At 35.3% G+C, this 13,861-nt stretch overlaps 1 non-coding gene across 1 annotated transcript; it reads left to right on the forward strand.

Moving 5' to 3' along the window:
- The first annotated feature begins 4,458 nt into the window (after window positions 1-4,458).
- On the forward strand, window positions 4,459-4,562 carry LOC131489469 (U6 spliceosomal RNA). Its single transcript, XR_009250575.1, has one exon. It is a non-coding gene; the product is annotated as a U6 spliceosomal RNA (small nuclear RNA).
- Window positions 4,563-13,861: the final 9,299 nt, after the last annotated feature.

The raw sequence follows: 13,861 nt of genomic DNA on the forward strand, positions 1-13,861 counted from the left end.
TGTGCCAATCCTAAGCCCCTAAATACACCTCAACACAGATTCATGTATATACCTTCTCTCTCACTCTCTCTGCCACGCACAATACACTCCCAACTAGACACACACACATACACACATATATCACCACATACTTTGACATACATTTACAGACAAATGCACATAAGCAGACACACATCTACACTCAGCTCAAATAATAATAATTTGCAAAACTCTTCCAAATATTTCAAACACTGCATATATTTTTGTCTCTATTTCACTCCCCATAATCCTCCACACTTTTTGAACTGTGTAATCCCTACTTAGCCATTTTGACAAATATCTTCCTTGATTACTTGGGCTGAGTTCTGTTCCCAAGATGACTTTTTTATATTACTATTTAGAAAACCATTAGCACTCAATATGTACTGCTATCATTATATTGACTAGATTGCATTTATTAATATTAGCTTGTCTCTCTATGTAGATTGAATATACTTGAGAGTAAATATGGGATAGCTGATTACTTGTTTTTTGATGCATAGAATGTGTATACTACATAGTAAGCATTCGACAAGTTTTTTGTGGTTTTAATTGAACATATATTGTTTCAGTATTTTATAATTAATATACTAAGACATATTTATCACATTAAATGTGTTAGTTACTGTTATAAGTGTTCTGTATGTACTAATTCACTTAACCCTCACAACAACCTTTGACTTAAAGAGTACATTCCAACTGTAGAGATGAGAAACTTGATGTCTTTATTCAATTTTCCCCCAAGGAGACTGGCAAGAGGATTATTAAGCAAATGATTTATCTAGAAAGTGCTCCCAGGAGAAACCAGAAGGAAATGGAGGAAGCAGGTTGGAAAGATAAAGAAACCAAGTAAGGTGTAATTTCTAGCTAAGCATGGCCTTATCCCAGAGGGAAGTTCTAGAATATAAATTAGGCCTTATATATTATCTTGAAGACAAATGAGCTGAATTTTCACCCTACTACACCAGTTAGTCCTTGGCTAACAATACCCCAGGCAGTTATAAGCTTCCAGGCACGTCCTATCTGTCTACCTGTAGTCAAAACAGCTTTAGTTGCAAATGGGAGTCCTCTGAATAGAGTCCGTACTGTAGCAGTTTGAAGCAAATAACACATAGGTAAAGCAAACTGGAATGAACAAAACAGTTAAAAGGATTTAGATCCAAGCAGAACTGGGTGGGTTCCTACAAGTTTCATTATAGGAAGGTTAAAGAACTTGCTCAGGTACTCCCAGTTGACAGTACAGCTGGAATTGAAACACTGGGCTTCCTGTTCTCAATTCTGCGTTCTCAACTACTGTACAATGCTGCTATTTCTCCTTTATATCAATTTATAACTTTAGTCTTTCAGCCTGGTTCCTACCCGATTGCCTAAACTATCAGCTAAAATATGCTATACTCTAAAGTCTGACCAAATCTTTCTTGGAGGTTTATCTTTTGCAAGAAGGTATACTGTGTATTTTGGTAAAACTAGGGGGTTTGGGGATCAGATAGTTATGAGTTATAATTCTTGATCCACTCTGTATTTTTCAGACTTCTCCAGAGAAACAGAATCAACAGCATGTGTATATCTACAGAGATTTATCTTAAGGAACTGACTCATATGGTTACGAAGACTACAAGTTCCAAAATATGCAGACTGGAAATCCAGGGAAAAGCTGATGTTGTAGTCCTGGTCTGAGTGTCATCTGCAAGTAGAATTTCAACTTGCTCAGAGATCAGTCTTTATTATAGTCAGACCCTCAACTGATTGGATGAGGCCCACCCAAACAGTGGAGGACAATATGCTTTACAGACAGCCCATGGATTTAAATGTCAATATCACCCCAAACCATCCTCACAGAAACACCCAGATATGTAGAGAATAATATTTCACCAAATATCTGGGCATTGTGGCCCAAATTGACACATAACATTAACCATCACACACACTTTTATAACTACCTTTGAGAAACTTCTTAATCTCTCAAACTGAGTTTCCTCTTATTTTTTTGTCTTGTCTTATTTATCTTCTTATTGTTATTAGTAATCACAACATTGTTAGTACAAGCCAAAAATTAAATGGCATAGAATGAGAGAGGACAAAGCACCTAGCAACGTAGCCCATAATATATATTCCTTAAATGGGGGTATTCACAGAAACCAGGTCTAATTACTTCATTTTTCTCCCTCAAAGTGTGTGAGTTTGAAGATTCAAAACTTGAAAAGCTACATATTAATTAGCTTGTTTGAATGATTACAAGGGATCAGAGAATGTGATTGTTCCTTTTATAGTGCCCATTTCTTTGCCTTTGTGGAAAAAAGAGAAAAAAACATAAAGTTAAGTATCTTAAAAATAATGGTATCCTGAATAAAAGACTTCAATTTTAAGAAAAATAAGAATGTTCCCTGCTGAAAATGACTCATTTATAATAATCTAAATTTCAGGAATACATTAACTGTCTCAGAACCCTTAAGAAATGTTTAATGCAATATTGCTTTCCATGTACTAAATTGTTTTTACTTTGTTTTTCTTTTTTGGTGCCTATGTGTTGGAAAAGAAACTGCACATCTTATACTATTCAATGCCTACTACTTCACACAGAATGGACAATACAAAAATGCTTGCTACTAGTATATTGAAAGCAATATTGCATTAAACCTTTAAGTTTTATTTATACTTTGTTATTTTTTTAATTTATTTTTCAAACAGAGAGAGAGAGAGCAGGAGAGGGACAGAGAGAGAGAGATAGAGGAGGCTTTGTGCTGACAACAGAGAGCCCGATGTGGGTCTCGAACTCACGAACTGCAAGATTATGATCTGAGCCAAAGTTGGATGTTTGAGTGACTGAGCCACCCAGGACCCCCAGGTTTTATATTCTCATTATGAAGTGAGACTTACCAACAATAAACAAAAAATAAACACACAACAAAATCAAGCCAATGAAACAGAATTAGAAGGGAGATTCAATAGATAATAATATTGTGTGTGAGAGGCTATAAATTAAGGTGATAGAAGGTAAGGAGGATAGACTTCATGTAGAGACAACCTAAATTATGATCTGAAGGAATGGAAGGAGTTGGTTACCAAATAACCAGCAGATGAATTTTTAGACATAAGGGAAATCAAGTGCAAAGTACCTGGAAAAGGAAAGCATATAGCATGATGTAGAGTCAGAGAACCAATGATGCTAGAACGTGGTGAGCTGGGGAGAGAATGAAGTGACATTAGAGAAGCAAAGCAGGCCAGACAAAAATTGGCCCTATTTCCATTTTATTCTAAGTTAATGAGAGCAAGGTTGTCACAGATCAAGAGCTTTAGAAAGCATAATGAAAGTTTTGGGAAGGAAGATGGGGCATGAGATCATGCAATTCAGAACACTGAAATGAAATAGGAGTCCATTTGACAAAAAGAAAATAAAAACAGGTGTTCAAGATTTTTGGTAGAGGCAAACTTATAGAGGAATGTTGGGCTTAATGGAATTAGTACCAATATTTGTTTTAAAATTAAGGGAATTTAGTTCTAGAATCATGGTATCAAATACATACATCACATGGTATCATGGCCACAGATTTTCTCTCTCACTACTATAGGTTGGTGGAGACATAATGTAGTTTTTCCTAGAATGTTGAAACAAACACACGTTCCCCTTCTCTGATTCACAGCACAATTCCAAATCCTCCTATAAGTATAAGGGTGATGAAGAAGACCTCTTTCATAAAAAAGAAGCCTTTAGTTATTTTGGTAACTCTTCCAGCCACATAGCAAATTTGTGCTAAAATTAAGATCTGCATTCATAATTCTTTGACTTTGTCAATCTCTCTAATCCATTTACCTCACATGGAGTCACCATTTATGAAGACATCCTGTCTTCACTTTTCCATAACTCAAATTTTACAATCCATCATCAATGGTGTTAAATCCTTTGTACCTAACTTACACCCCTAAAACACTTAATCACAATTGTTTGTTTAATTGTTTAATTTCCTTGACTCTATGCTTCTTGACCTCAAGGACCATTCTTTATTTAGTACTAAGAAGGTACTATATGTATTATACTTATCTTTCTGTTAATGTTATAACTAAAGTCTGACAATTTATTGATATAACCAACTTGCTCAGTAAAAAATATCTAATCAATAAGAAGCAGTGTATGACAATAAGGAACAATGATTTAAAAGCATGTTCTGGGGCAAAAAAAAAAAAGAAGAAGAAGAAGATAATAAGATATAAATATATCTACCTCCTAATTTCCAGGCATACAAAAAATAGGCAAAGTGGAAAGACAAACTATAAACCATTAAGTAGAAAAAATATATGCATTGCTATTATTCTCATTTAGTACCGTAGCTATAAAAACCTAAGTAGCAAATAATTCAATTTCAAATTAGTGATGGTATATATTTATTATATTCTTTATCAAATTGCTAAGGGGATAAGGATTCTATTAGAACAAAAGTTAGCATGCTTACTGCAGCAGCACATATACTAAAATTGGAATGATATAGAGATTTGCAAGGCCCCTGCATAAGGATGACACACAAATTCATGAAGTGTTCCATATTTTTAAAAATAACTTATGAAATGTCAATTTAACTTTTATATTAATTTAATCAGATTTGGGTGACATATTTTATTTTGTTTTTTATTTCGTAGCCAAGGCTACAATGATTTTAAAAAATCATTAGTATAACTGATCCATTTTTTATGTGTAACTTCAGTGAAATACACACTATTCTAAATTTCAAGACAGAACAATGAAATTCAGTCTCTCAGATGACCAATGAATTCAGGCTGAGAGTTTGATTATCTTATTATTTTGGTCTCATAAAGTATATATATACTATATGTATATATATATATATATATATATATATATATATATATATTTATATATTGTATATATATTACATATATATGCGTAAATAATATATATTAGTAGTAAGCAATTTATTTGTGCTTGAATCTTATCCTTTTCTAAAATCCCCTCTGGGACAACTGAGGAACAGCTTTATCAACACTGAACAGATTCTTAGATGACATACTTGAAATTTGTTGTAGTATTTACAAATAAAAATATCGCTTTAGTATTTGTGTCATGGGTAATGAATATGCCCGCTTTCTATGTTTTAGCAAAAGAAATGCATTACAGCTAAAGAGAACCATAATTTCTGGGAGCTATAACATGCCATTTCCTCTCATCTTTTGTTATTTAAAAGGATTTACAGAAGCCAGAGCTGAGGTTTAGTAAGGCATTTCGTAACCCAATGTATCCATTATTCATTGCTGTGTAACAAATTATCCCAAAACTTAGCAGCTGAAAACACAGACCACCTATTATCTTACAGTTTTCTGTAGGGCAGGAATTTGGGAACAATGTAGTTGGATGAATTTAACTAAGGGTATTTCACAAAGCTGCAATCAAAATGTTGACCGCAGTCATTTTAGGCTCATGTGGAGGAGGAACTGCTTCTAAGCACCCTCAAGAGGCTGTTGGCTTACCATGTGGCCAGTTCCACAGAAATACAGACACTGTGACAACCTTGCTTTCTTTAAAGAAAAGTAAGAGATAGAGACAACTAAAGTTAGAGTGACAGAGAAACAAGAAAGGATTCCCAAGATGGAAAACTCTTTTTAAAACATAATACCAGAAGTGACATCTCTTTACTTCTGCCCTATTTGTTCACTAGAAGCAAGTAAATAAGTAGAGCCCACATTCAGTAAAGGAAATTACATCAGAGCATGAACCAGGAGGCAAAGTTCATTGGGGGCCATACTAGAGCCCACCACAGTCTTCCCTTAAGTATCCAGTGAATCATATCTCTCTACTGCTGTTCTGAATAAGACTAATTCAAGATAGCCGCACTTTCAGTTTCATGGAGGAAAACTTTATTAATTGTAAGGGAAAGGGAGTATAAGAAATTAAACAATTATAGTAAACATAAAGAGGGAGAGAAGAATAGAGAAGAAGAAAGAAAGCTTAATACATCAAATTGAGTACTCAACATATAACCTTCTGGCTGGGGTAGCCCTTCAATGAACAGCCAGGTTGGAGTCCCAGTTGAGGGTCCTGGGCAGAGCGTCCTCCCCTCAGGTGAGACTTCCAGCTAGCTATTCCCAGAGCAATATATATACTACCCATCTGTGATTTACGGTTAATCATTAGGTTCACCTAAGTGCAGTCCTGATAAGCCTTTTTTTTTTTTTTTCTGTTTCTCTTATCATATCTCACAATCTTAGAAGCCTGGACGTATGCATATTTCTCTTCCCTCCCTGATCCATTCCAGGGGGCTAGCCTGTTCTGGCAAGTTAATCCCTCTTGGTGTCAGGAACAGAAGGGCCAGTTTTGATCCCAAGGCCAGATATGGAGTACAAGCCAACTAAGGCCCTCATGATTATGTATGTGGGGCTCTGGGCAGAAATGCATGACAAGTCACACAAACAGCTTCCATACAAAACAACTGTGTAAAATGTACTCTATCCCCTCCAAATTACCTCTACTCTCATCCTTATAGCATTAGTTCAGAGTCCATAATCTCAACATCTAAATCAGGTCCAGGTATAAATAAAGAGACTCAAATGTAATTGCTTAGTTACAGCACCTCAGGTGCGCCTTCTCCAAATCTGTGGGTCTGAGAAAGTAAAGAGATAAGTAATTGGCCTCCCCTTCCTCAACAAACATCCAACATACAATATCTCGATAGGCAGAGGATAGCCACTACAAGTATTCTAGTTCAAAAGAAAAACAAAAAATCAGTAGGAAAAGGAAGAAACTACTTCACAGAAATTGTGACATCCAATCAGTCAAATTTTGGCAGTTCTTTGAGTAGGTCTCAGGCCAGGGAATAATTTCCCATGAATTTCAATTCTGGCCTCAGGGCTCATGGTACCATCCTCTTAGTCATGTTTCCTTTCTCTTTTTTTTCATAAAACATAACATGCATCCGCAACTGACAGAGTAGGCAGTTAGCTAGATATGAGCAGGGAACAGATGTTTCTGACTATTAAGAAGGGCAGAAACCGAGTTTCAAAGAGCCAGGAGAGACCCTGGGAACACACATGCATTCTCCCCTATGACCACTAGAGGAATCTATAGCTTCATTATAGTACATTTACATTGTGGTTTTGACCCTCATTGTGAGGGATGGCTGCGGAAACAGTTCCAACAAGGAACCCATTTAGGGACAAATCTTCCCCCTCCCAACCAGTAGGAGAAATCCCTTAGATGACAGGAGCTATCATAACCTATTCGAACACAAAAAGAAAAGACTAACTCTGGCCGTTGATGGAGTTGACAACTCTGGGCCCATCCATTTCCCACCTCCAGAGTGTGTTTTTGCTTTCACAGCTGAAAATGCTTGCTTGCTTAAGAGTTTGGCTCTGAGATCTTTCTTGGCTGAATTCAAGAACTGAGGCCAGGAAATGAGATTTGCCACTGACACAACTGAATAGATCTCTCAGTCTTCTTGCTAATAGATTTCTGGAGGTCCAAAGGTCTCTCCTAATTTTGTACAATCTCTGACTCTCAAACCAAGCAGGTGATGTTTTTGCCCCTCAGATATGAAATCAGTATCTCAATCTTCTACCTCAACCATCTAGAAAAAGAGAAGCAAACTAAGCCTAAAGATAGCAGAAGGAATGAAATAATAAACAGACGGTTCACTTTAAATGTATGTAGTATGAGGGGCGCCTGGGTGGCGCAGTCGGTTAAGCGTCCGACTTCAGCCAGGTCACGATCTCGCGGTCCGTGAGTTCGAGCCCCGCGTCGGGCTCTGGGCTGATGGCTCAGAGCCTGGAGCCTGTTTCCGATTCTGTGTCTCCCTCTCTCTCTGCCCCTCCCCCGTTCATGCTCTGTCTCTCTCTGTCCCAAAAATAAATAAAAAACGTTGAAAAATAAATAAATAAATAAATAAATAAATGTATGTAGTATGATATGTGAATTATATCTCAATAAGGTTGTGTAAAAAATTTCATTCAGATATAATTTGTTTTGAAAAACAAAAGTAACCTCAACATGTTAATGATCACAGATATTTTCACTTTAACTCTCTTGTCTTATTTAGACAATAAATATTTGAAACCGTTTTAAAAGTCTTAGCCAAAAGCAAGTGAAAAGGTTGTATCTGTAAGGAGAGAGAGGTGACGGTGATAGGTCTCCATTTTGACTAACATAAAATTGTCTAATTCTTATCCCAACAATACAACATGCGGATATTTGGACAAAAATAGGCCTACTTCTTTCAGCCCAATATTCTTTTTCTTCCCCCCTCCTTTGCATTGATTGGTTGCTTTTGTACAATCTCCTATCAGCCCAACGCAGAGATGCTCTCCTTCACTGAAAGTACAGTGATTATGCTATGGCTTTATTTTTCCTCTGCACCCTACTAACAGAAGGCAACTCCACTAACAGTATAGATATGGACTCCAAAGTAGGAAGGAGTGCTAGGAATAGCTGCTAAAAGACTCCAAGGAGGAAAGGAATTAATAAATGACATCTGAACCAAGAGTCTGAAATTTTGGAAAGTGAGATAAGAGGGAAAAATAGAGAATGAAAATCAGTAAGTCTGTCCACTAAAGTGGGTTCATCTGTGAATGAGTGTGTATTGAGATTGCAAAGGGTTAGTAGTAAGAACATATTACCATGTGTGATGATTAATTGTAGGTGTCAACATGACTGGGTTAAGGGATGCCCAGATACCAGGTAAAACATTACTTCTGTGTGTGTCTGTAAAAGTGTTTCTGGAAGAGGTTAGCCTTTGTATTAGTAGACTGAGTGAAGAAGTTCTGCCTTTGCCAATGTGGGGATCATCCTGTCCACTGAAGGCTGAAAAGAACAAAAGGGGAGGAAGGACAAATTCTCTCTTCTTTCTCTCTCTACCTGAGCCGGAATGTTCATCTTCTCCTGCCTTACAGCTACGATTCTTGGGCCTTCAGACTCTAGGACATACATAAGAGGCCCTCCCTTCTCAGGTCTTTGGTCTCAGACTGGGTTTTGCCATCTGCTGTCCTGGTTCCGGGCTTTGGACCCCAGATGAATTATACCATCAGCTTTCTTGGTGATCCAGTTTGCAGCTGGCAGATAGCTTGGCATCTCTGCCTCCATACCATGTGAGCCAGTTCCCATAATATAGCTCTCCTTACACATATTTTTATATGCCCTTTTGATTCTGTGTCTCTGGAGAACACTGAATAATACACTGTGTAATATTTGGGAATCTGTTAACAATAATAATGATTGGAATACTGAAAATTCAATACATTGAGATAAGGAAAACTGAAATTTAGGTCTAGTTGCATAAAAGGCAACATAGATCATAATCACTTCTTTGAAATGCTTATCATTTTTTTTCTAATTACTCTATAATATATTTAGGACTGTGAGTATCTTTCCATATGTGTCAGGTTGTAAGTTATAGTTGAATAAAAACCATACTTTTTTCATGTTACCAAGTTTGCTGGTCAGTTCGTCATGATTTTCTAGCCACAATTTAAAAACTTAGAGAAAACACTGTTTCAGTCTTATATTTTTTAACAGAGGGCAAAATCTGAGTTGAACTGCATATTTTTCCATTAATATTAGTTCACTTCTCTTAATTCAGTTTTTAATAAAACATCCTGCCTTTGAAAATATGCATTGTTTTATTGTATTGTTTTATTTCAGATAAGGTATCATTCAAAGCATACCCTATTAAGCTTAATTCTTTGTAACTTGGGTTGCCTTCCATATGAAAGAGCTCATTCATCCTACAAGAAATGATTTAGTACTTATTGCATGTTAAGCATTGTGCTAGATTCAACCAGCTGTTGGAAAAGACAAAGGCTTTGCCCTGAGGTGAAAGACCTTACGGGTAATGTGCCTCATCTTTCAACCCTCTCTTTCTTTGAAAGAACTCGAAGTGCTTTATTCCAATTTTGTATCATGGTTAGAGTTTTGACTGACAGTTTAGAGAAGGTCCTGGAGACATTATTAATAATAAAATAGTTTTGTCTTTATTCAGTTCTTATTAGGTGCTAGTCACCAGGCTAAATACTTTTACTTTATTATGACAAAAGTATCATGCTCATAATGGCAGTATGAGTTGAATGCTACTTTTTAATCACCATTTTAAAGATATTTCTAACGTCCAGAACTGTGAGAGAATAAATCTGTATTATTTTAAAAAATAAATAACATATAGATAAAATTAATAAGTATTAACTTATAATGATATAATACGCTCAATGTAAAGTCACTAAGTGATGCAGGGCTCAAAAACAACGGGGCGCCTGGGTGGCGCAGTCGGTTAAGCGTCCGACTTCAACCAGGTCACGATCTCGCGGTCCGTGAGTTCGAGCCCCGCGTCAGGCTCTGGGCTGATGGCTCGGAGCCTGGAGCCTGTTTCCGATTCTGTGTCTCCCTCTCTCTCTGCCCCTCACCCGTTCATGCTCTGTCTCTCTCTGTCCCAAAAATAAATAAAAAACGTTGAAAAAAAATTTAAAAAAAAAAAAAAAAAAACAACATCAATTTGATTAGAAAATTCATAATCTGGGCACCTGGGTGGCTCAGTAGGTTAAGCGACTGACTTTGGCTCAGGTCATGATCTCACGGTCTGTGGGTTCGAACCTGGATTGGGCTCTGTTTAATAAACATTCAAAAAAAAAGGAAAGAAAATTCATACTTTTATTTTAAACAACTGCTTGTAATTATTTCTGTGTCCTTGTGTTCATCTGTTAAACGCCATCTGTTTATTATTTTAATATCAATGTTCATTTAATATAATGTTCATTTAAATGTATGCAGAAAACTATTTTTTAAATGTATGCCACTTTCATATATTTTTTGAAAATTCAGGATGTATAAATATGATAGTACTGTATTTAATTAATTTCTAAAATGAGGAACCAAGTGATACAAAGTCAAATAAAACTTCCCGGTATGAAAACATGAGCCTTGTAAGAAATTTCTTTGTATTCTCTCTCTGTCATTTATTTTATTTTTATCTCCTGTTATTTCCAATATTTAGTCCTGACTATCCTAGCAGATATATACCTGAAAAATATATGATTAAAACTCAGGTGTTAATCATTATGTTAGTACAGACTTGCTAAGTACTGAGATAATCGTGTCTCAACTCAATTTCTTAAATTCTGTATGTTTAATTAGTATTTGTTAGTAGCAGTAAGTAGAAGTAATGTGTGTGTATGCACAGGGTGATGGCGGCAGTAGAGGTTAGAATAGTTACACTCTCTTTTTCTCCTGTATTTCTGCTCTTCAGTCCTCAGTTGTTATTGTGGTACTATGCTTAATTCTTTCAAAGAAGTGTTCTTTTCAGGAATGTTCCCATGGAATTTAAAACCTGACTTTAATTTTTGTATTATTTTTATTTTTTACAGAGAGAGAGGGAGAGAGAGAATCTTAAGCAGGATCCATGCTCAATGTGGAGCCTGATGCTGGGCTCTATGACATGAGCCTAGGACTATGACCTAAGCTAAAATCAAGAGTTGGTCACTTAATTGACTGAGCCACCCAGGTGCCCCTAAAACCTGACTTTTAATATTTATTTATTTATTTATTTATTTATTTATTTATTTGAGAGAGAGAGAGAGAGAGAGATAGAAAGCAAGCAGGGGAGGGGCGGGCAGAGAGGGAGAGAATCCCAAGAAAGTTCTACACTGTCAGCATGGAGACCAACTCAGTGCTCCAACCGACAAACTGAGAGATTATGACCTGAGCCAAAACCAGGAGTCAGACGCTCAACTGACTGAGCTACCCAGGTTCCCCTAAAACCTGACTTTTAAAAGAAAGGAACATTTTGCAGAGGAAACAAACATTGGTATAATATCAGATAAAATAAACATAAATATGTGTGTGTGTGTGTGTGTGTGTAACACAATATATATAATATTAACAGAAAAAATGTATAATAGTTTTTATTCAGAGACACAATTAGTTTAAATGACAACTCTTGGTAACAGTGGTAGAGAACAGATATCCCCTTTAAAAATGGGGAATAGTGAAGTGCTTTGAAAAGTGTGAAGCTAGTTTTGTTATATCTGTGATTTTTGCCTTTTCTAATTCTACTAGATCATGCTATATTCTCGGAAAAAAATGACTTTTCTCCTCTAGATTCCATTTCACCTTTTAATTATGTGGTAAATTTTGAATGAGGTATTTAATATAGTATCTGGATAGCAAGTCTGGTTCATAAAAGAATTAGATGGAAACCAAAAATCATCCTACATATGTCTCATAAATAATTCACTGTCAGGACTTTAAAAAGCAAAGAAAGTTGCTAGTAAGTTTTTTGTACTAATTATCAGAAGAACTGATGATTAGGAATAGCTTTCTAAAAATGTAGGACACCACAACCTAAATCTTTTCATGGAGATAGTAGCTGGAAAAGCAAATGAATAATTGCAAAGAAAAGTGTGCTTGAGGACAATGGAAGAAAATGGAAAGGCTATCATATGAAATAGAACAATTGGAAAGGATGTGTGATTTTCGCTTAAAGAAAGGTGAGGAATAATAACAAAGCTAGAGAAAATGGTGAGATATTTGTAGTATTGTGGTTAAACAAAATTAGAAAGCATGGAAAAAAGTGAGAAATGTTAGAGGCTCTGGAAAAAATTATGGTGATAATTGAAAAAAAAATGAAGAATTTAAAATTCACTGTGAATAAGATTATGAGTGATATTAAAATATAAGACAGAACTACATTACAAACAATATTTATAAAAATAAGGATTATTTAAAGTAATTCAAATTGTTGGCTAATATATTTTAGATTAAAGAATATATATGGGGTTGCTGAATATTACTTATGAAGACCAATAAATTCTTTGAACATGTGGATTCTAGTTTACTCATGAAGTTGGCAAATTTCAATGCCTTCCATATTGTTATTATTAGATGATTGTTTAAGTGATCACAGCTAGTCAAAATTGAAAAGCTTTTTATTTAAAAAAACACACCTTTTTATGTTGAAGTCATTCATTAGAAGTCATTTGACTTGTCAAAGAAAATTTGCTTGGCCCCTTCAAGAAGCATAAGCCAAGTTTTTTTTTCCCTCAACCTTCATGGATATTCCTAACAGAATGTTAAAACACAAAAATAATCATTTCTTCTTTCATCTTTACTTTGCTGCATTTGAAAGACTTGACATTTTTCTCAGCATTCAAAAAATATCTGGGGAAAGATGAGTCTTTTTTTCTGAAAATTTGAAAAATTTTTGAGGATTTGGTTGATCCTACTCTAATAAAGCATCACAAATATCTAATGGCAGCCAGCAGAAGTTATGGCCACATTAACAGAAAGGAAAAAAAAAAACCAAACACCTTTCTTCCTTGACTCTTCCTTGAAATCTCAGTTGTCTAACTGAGATGTACTTATTTGATCAGATAGTCTCACTTGAGGAAATGTCATAAGCACAGTCATGAATGAAATACTGTTATGTTATTTGTGGGTAACTTGTTTAGAATGATTTTATTTTCCTTCTAATTACCTACATAATTAATGTAGTGTATATGAAGCCAAACCATGATAAATAGAAATTAAAATTTGGTGATGAAATTTCAAAGCAGTCCACAGCTATGACGTAGCCATCTGATGGCTACATCATATGCTACATATATGCTTATGTATGTATTTGGAAAATCATAAAATGAGAACAGAATGAAATATCCACTTATAGGATACATAAGTGAAAATAATTAAAACATTTTTTAATTAAAACTGTTTTTACAATTCTAAAAATAAGATGGTCTATAGCCACATTCTTTATGTTCATTGCCTTACTCCCAAAGATATCAAAAATTTTTGCCTTATGTATCACTTGAAAATGCATCTTCTTTCTTCTATTTTAAAAAATGCCAAAGGGAAAAAAAAAAG

The sequence above is a fragment of the Neofelis nebulosa genome, chromosome 1 (genome assembly GCF_028018385.1).
Source record: "Neofelis nebulosa isolate mNeoNeb1 chromosome 1, mNeoNeb1.pri, whole genome shotgun sequence".
Taxonomy (NCBI): Eukaryota; Metazoa; Chordata; class Mammalia; order Carnivora; family Felidae; genus Neofelis; species Neofelis nebulosa.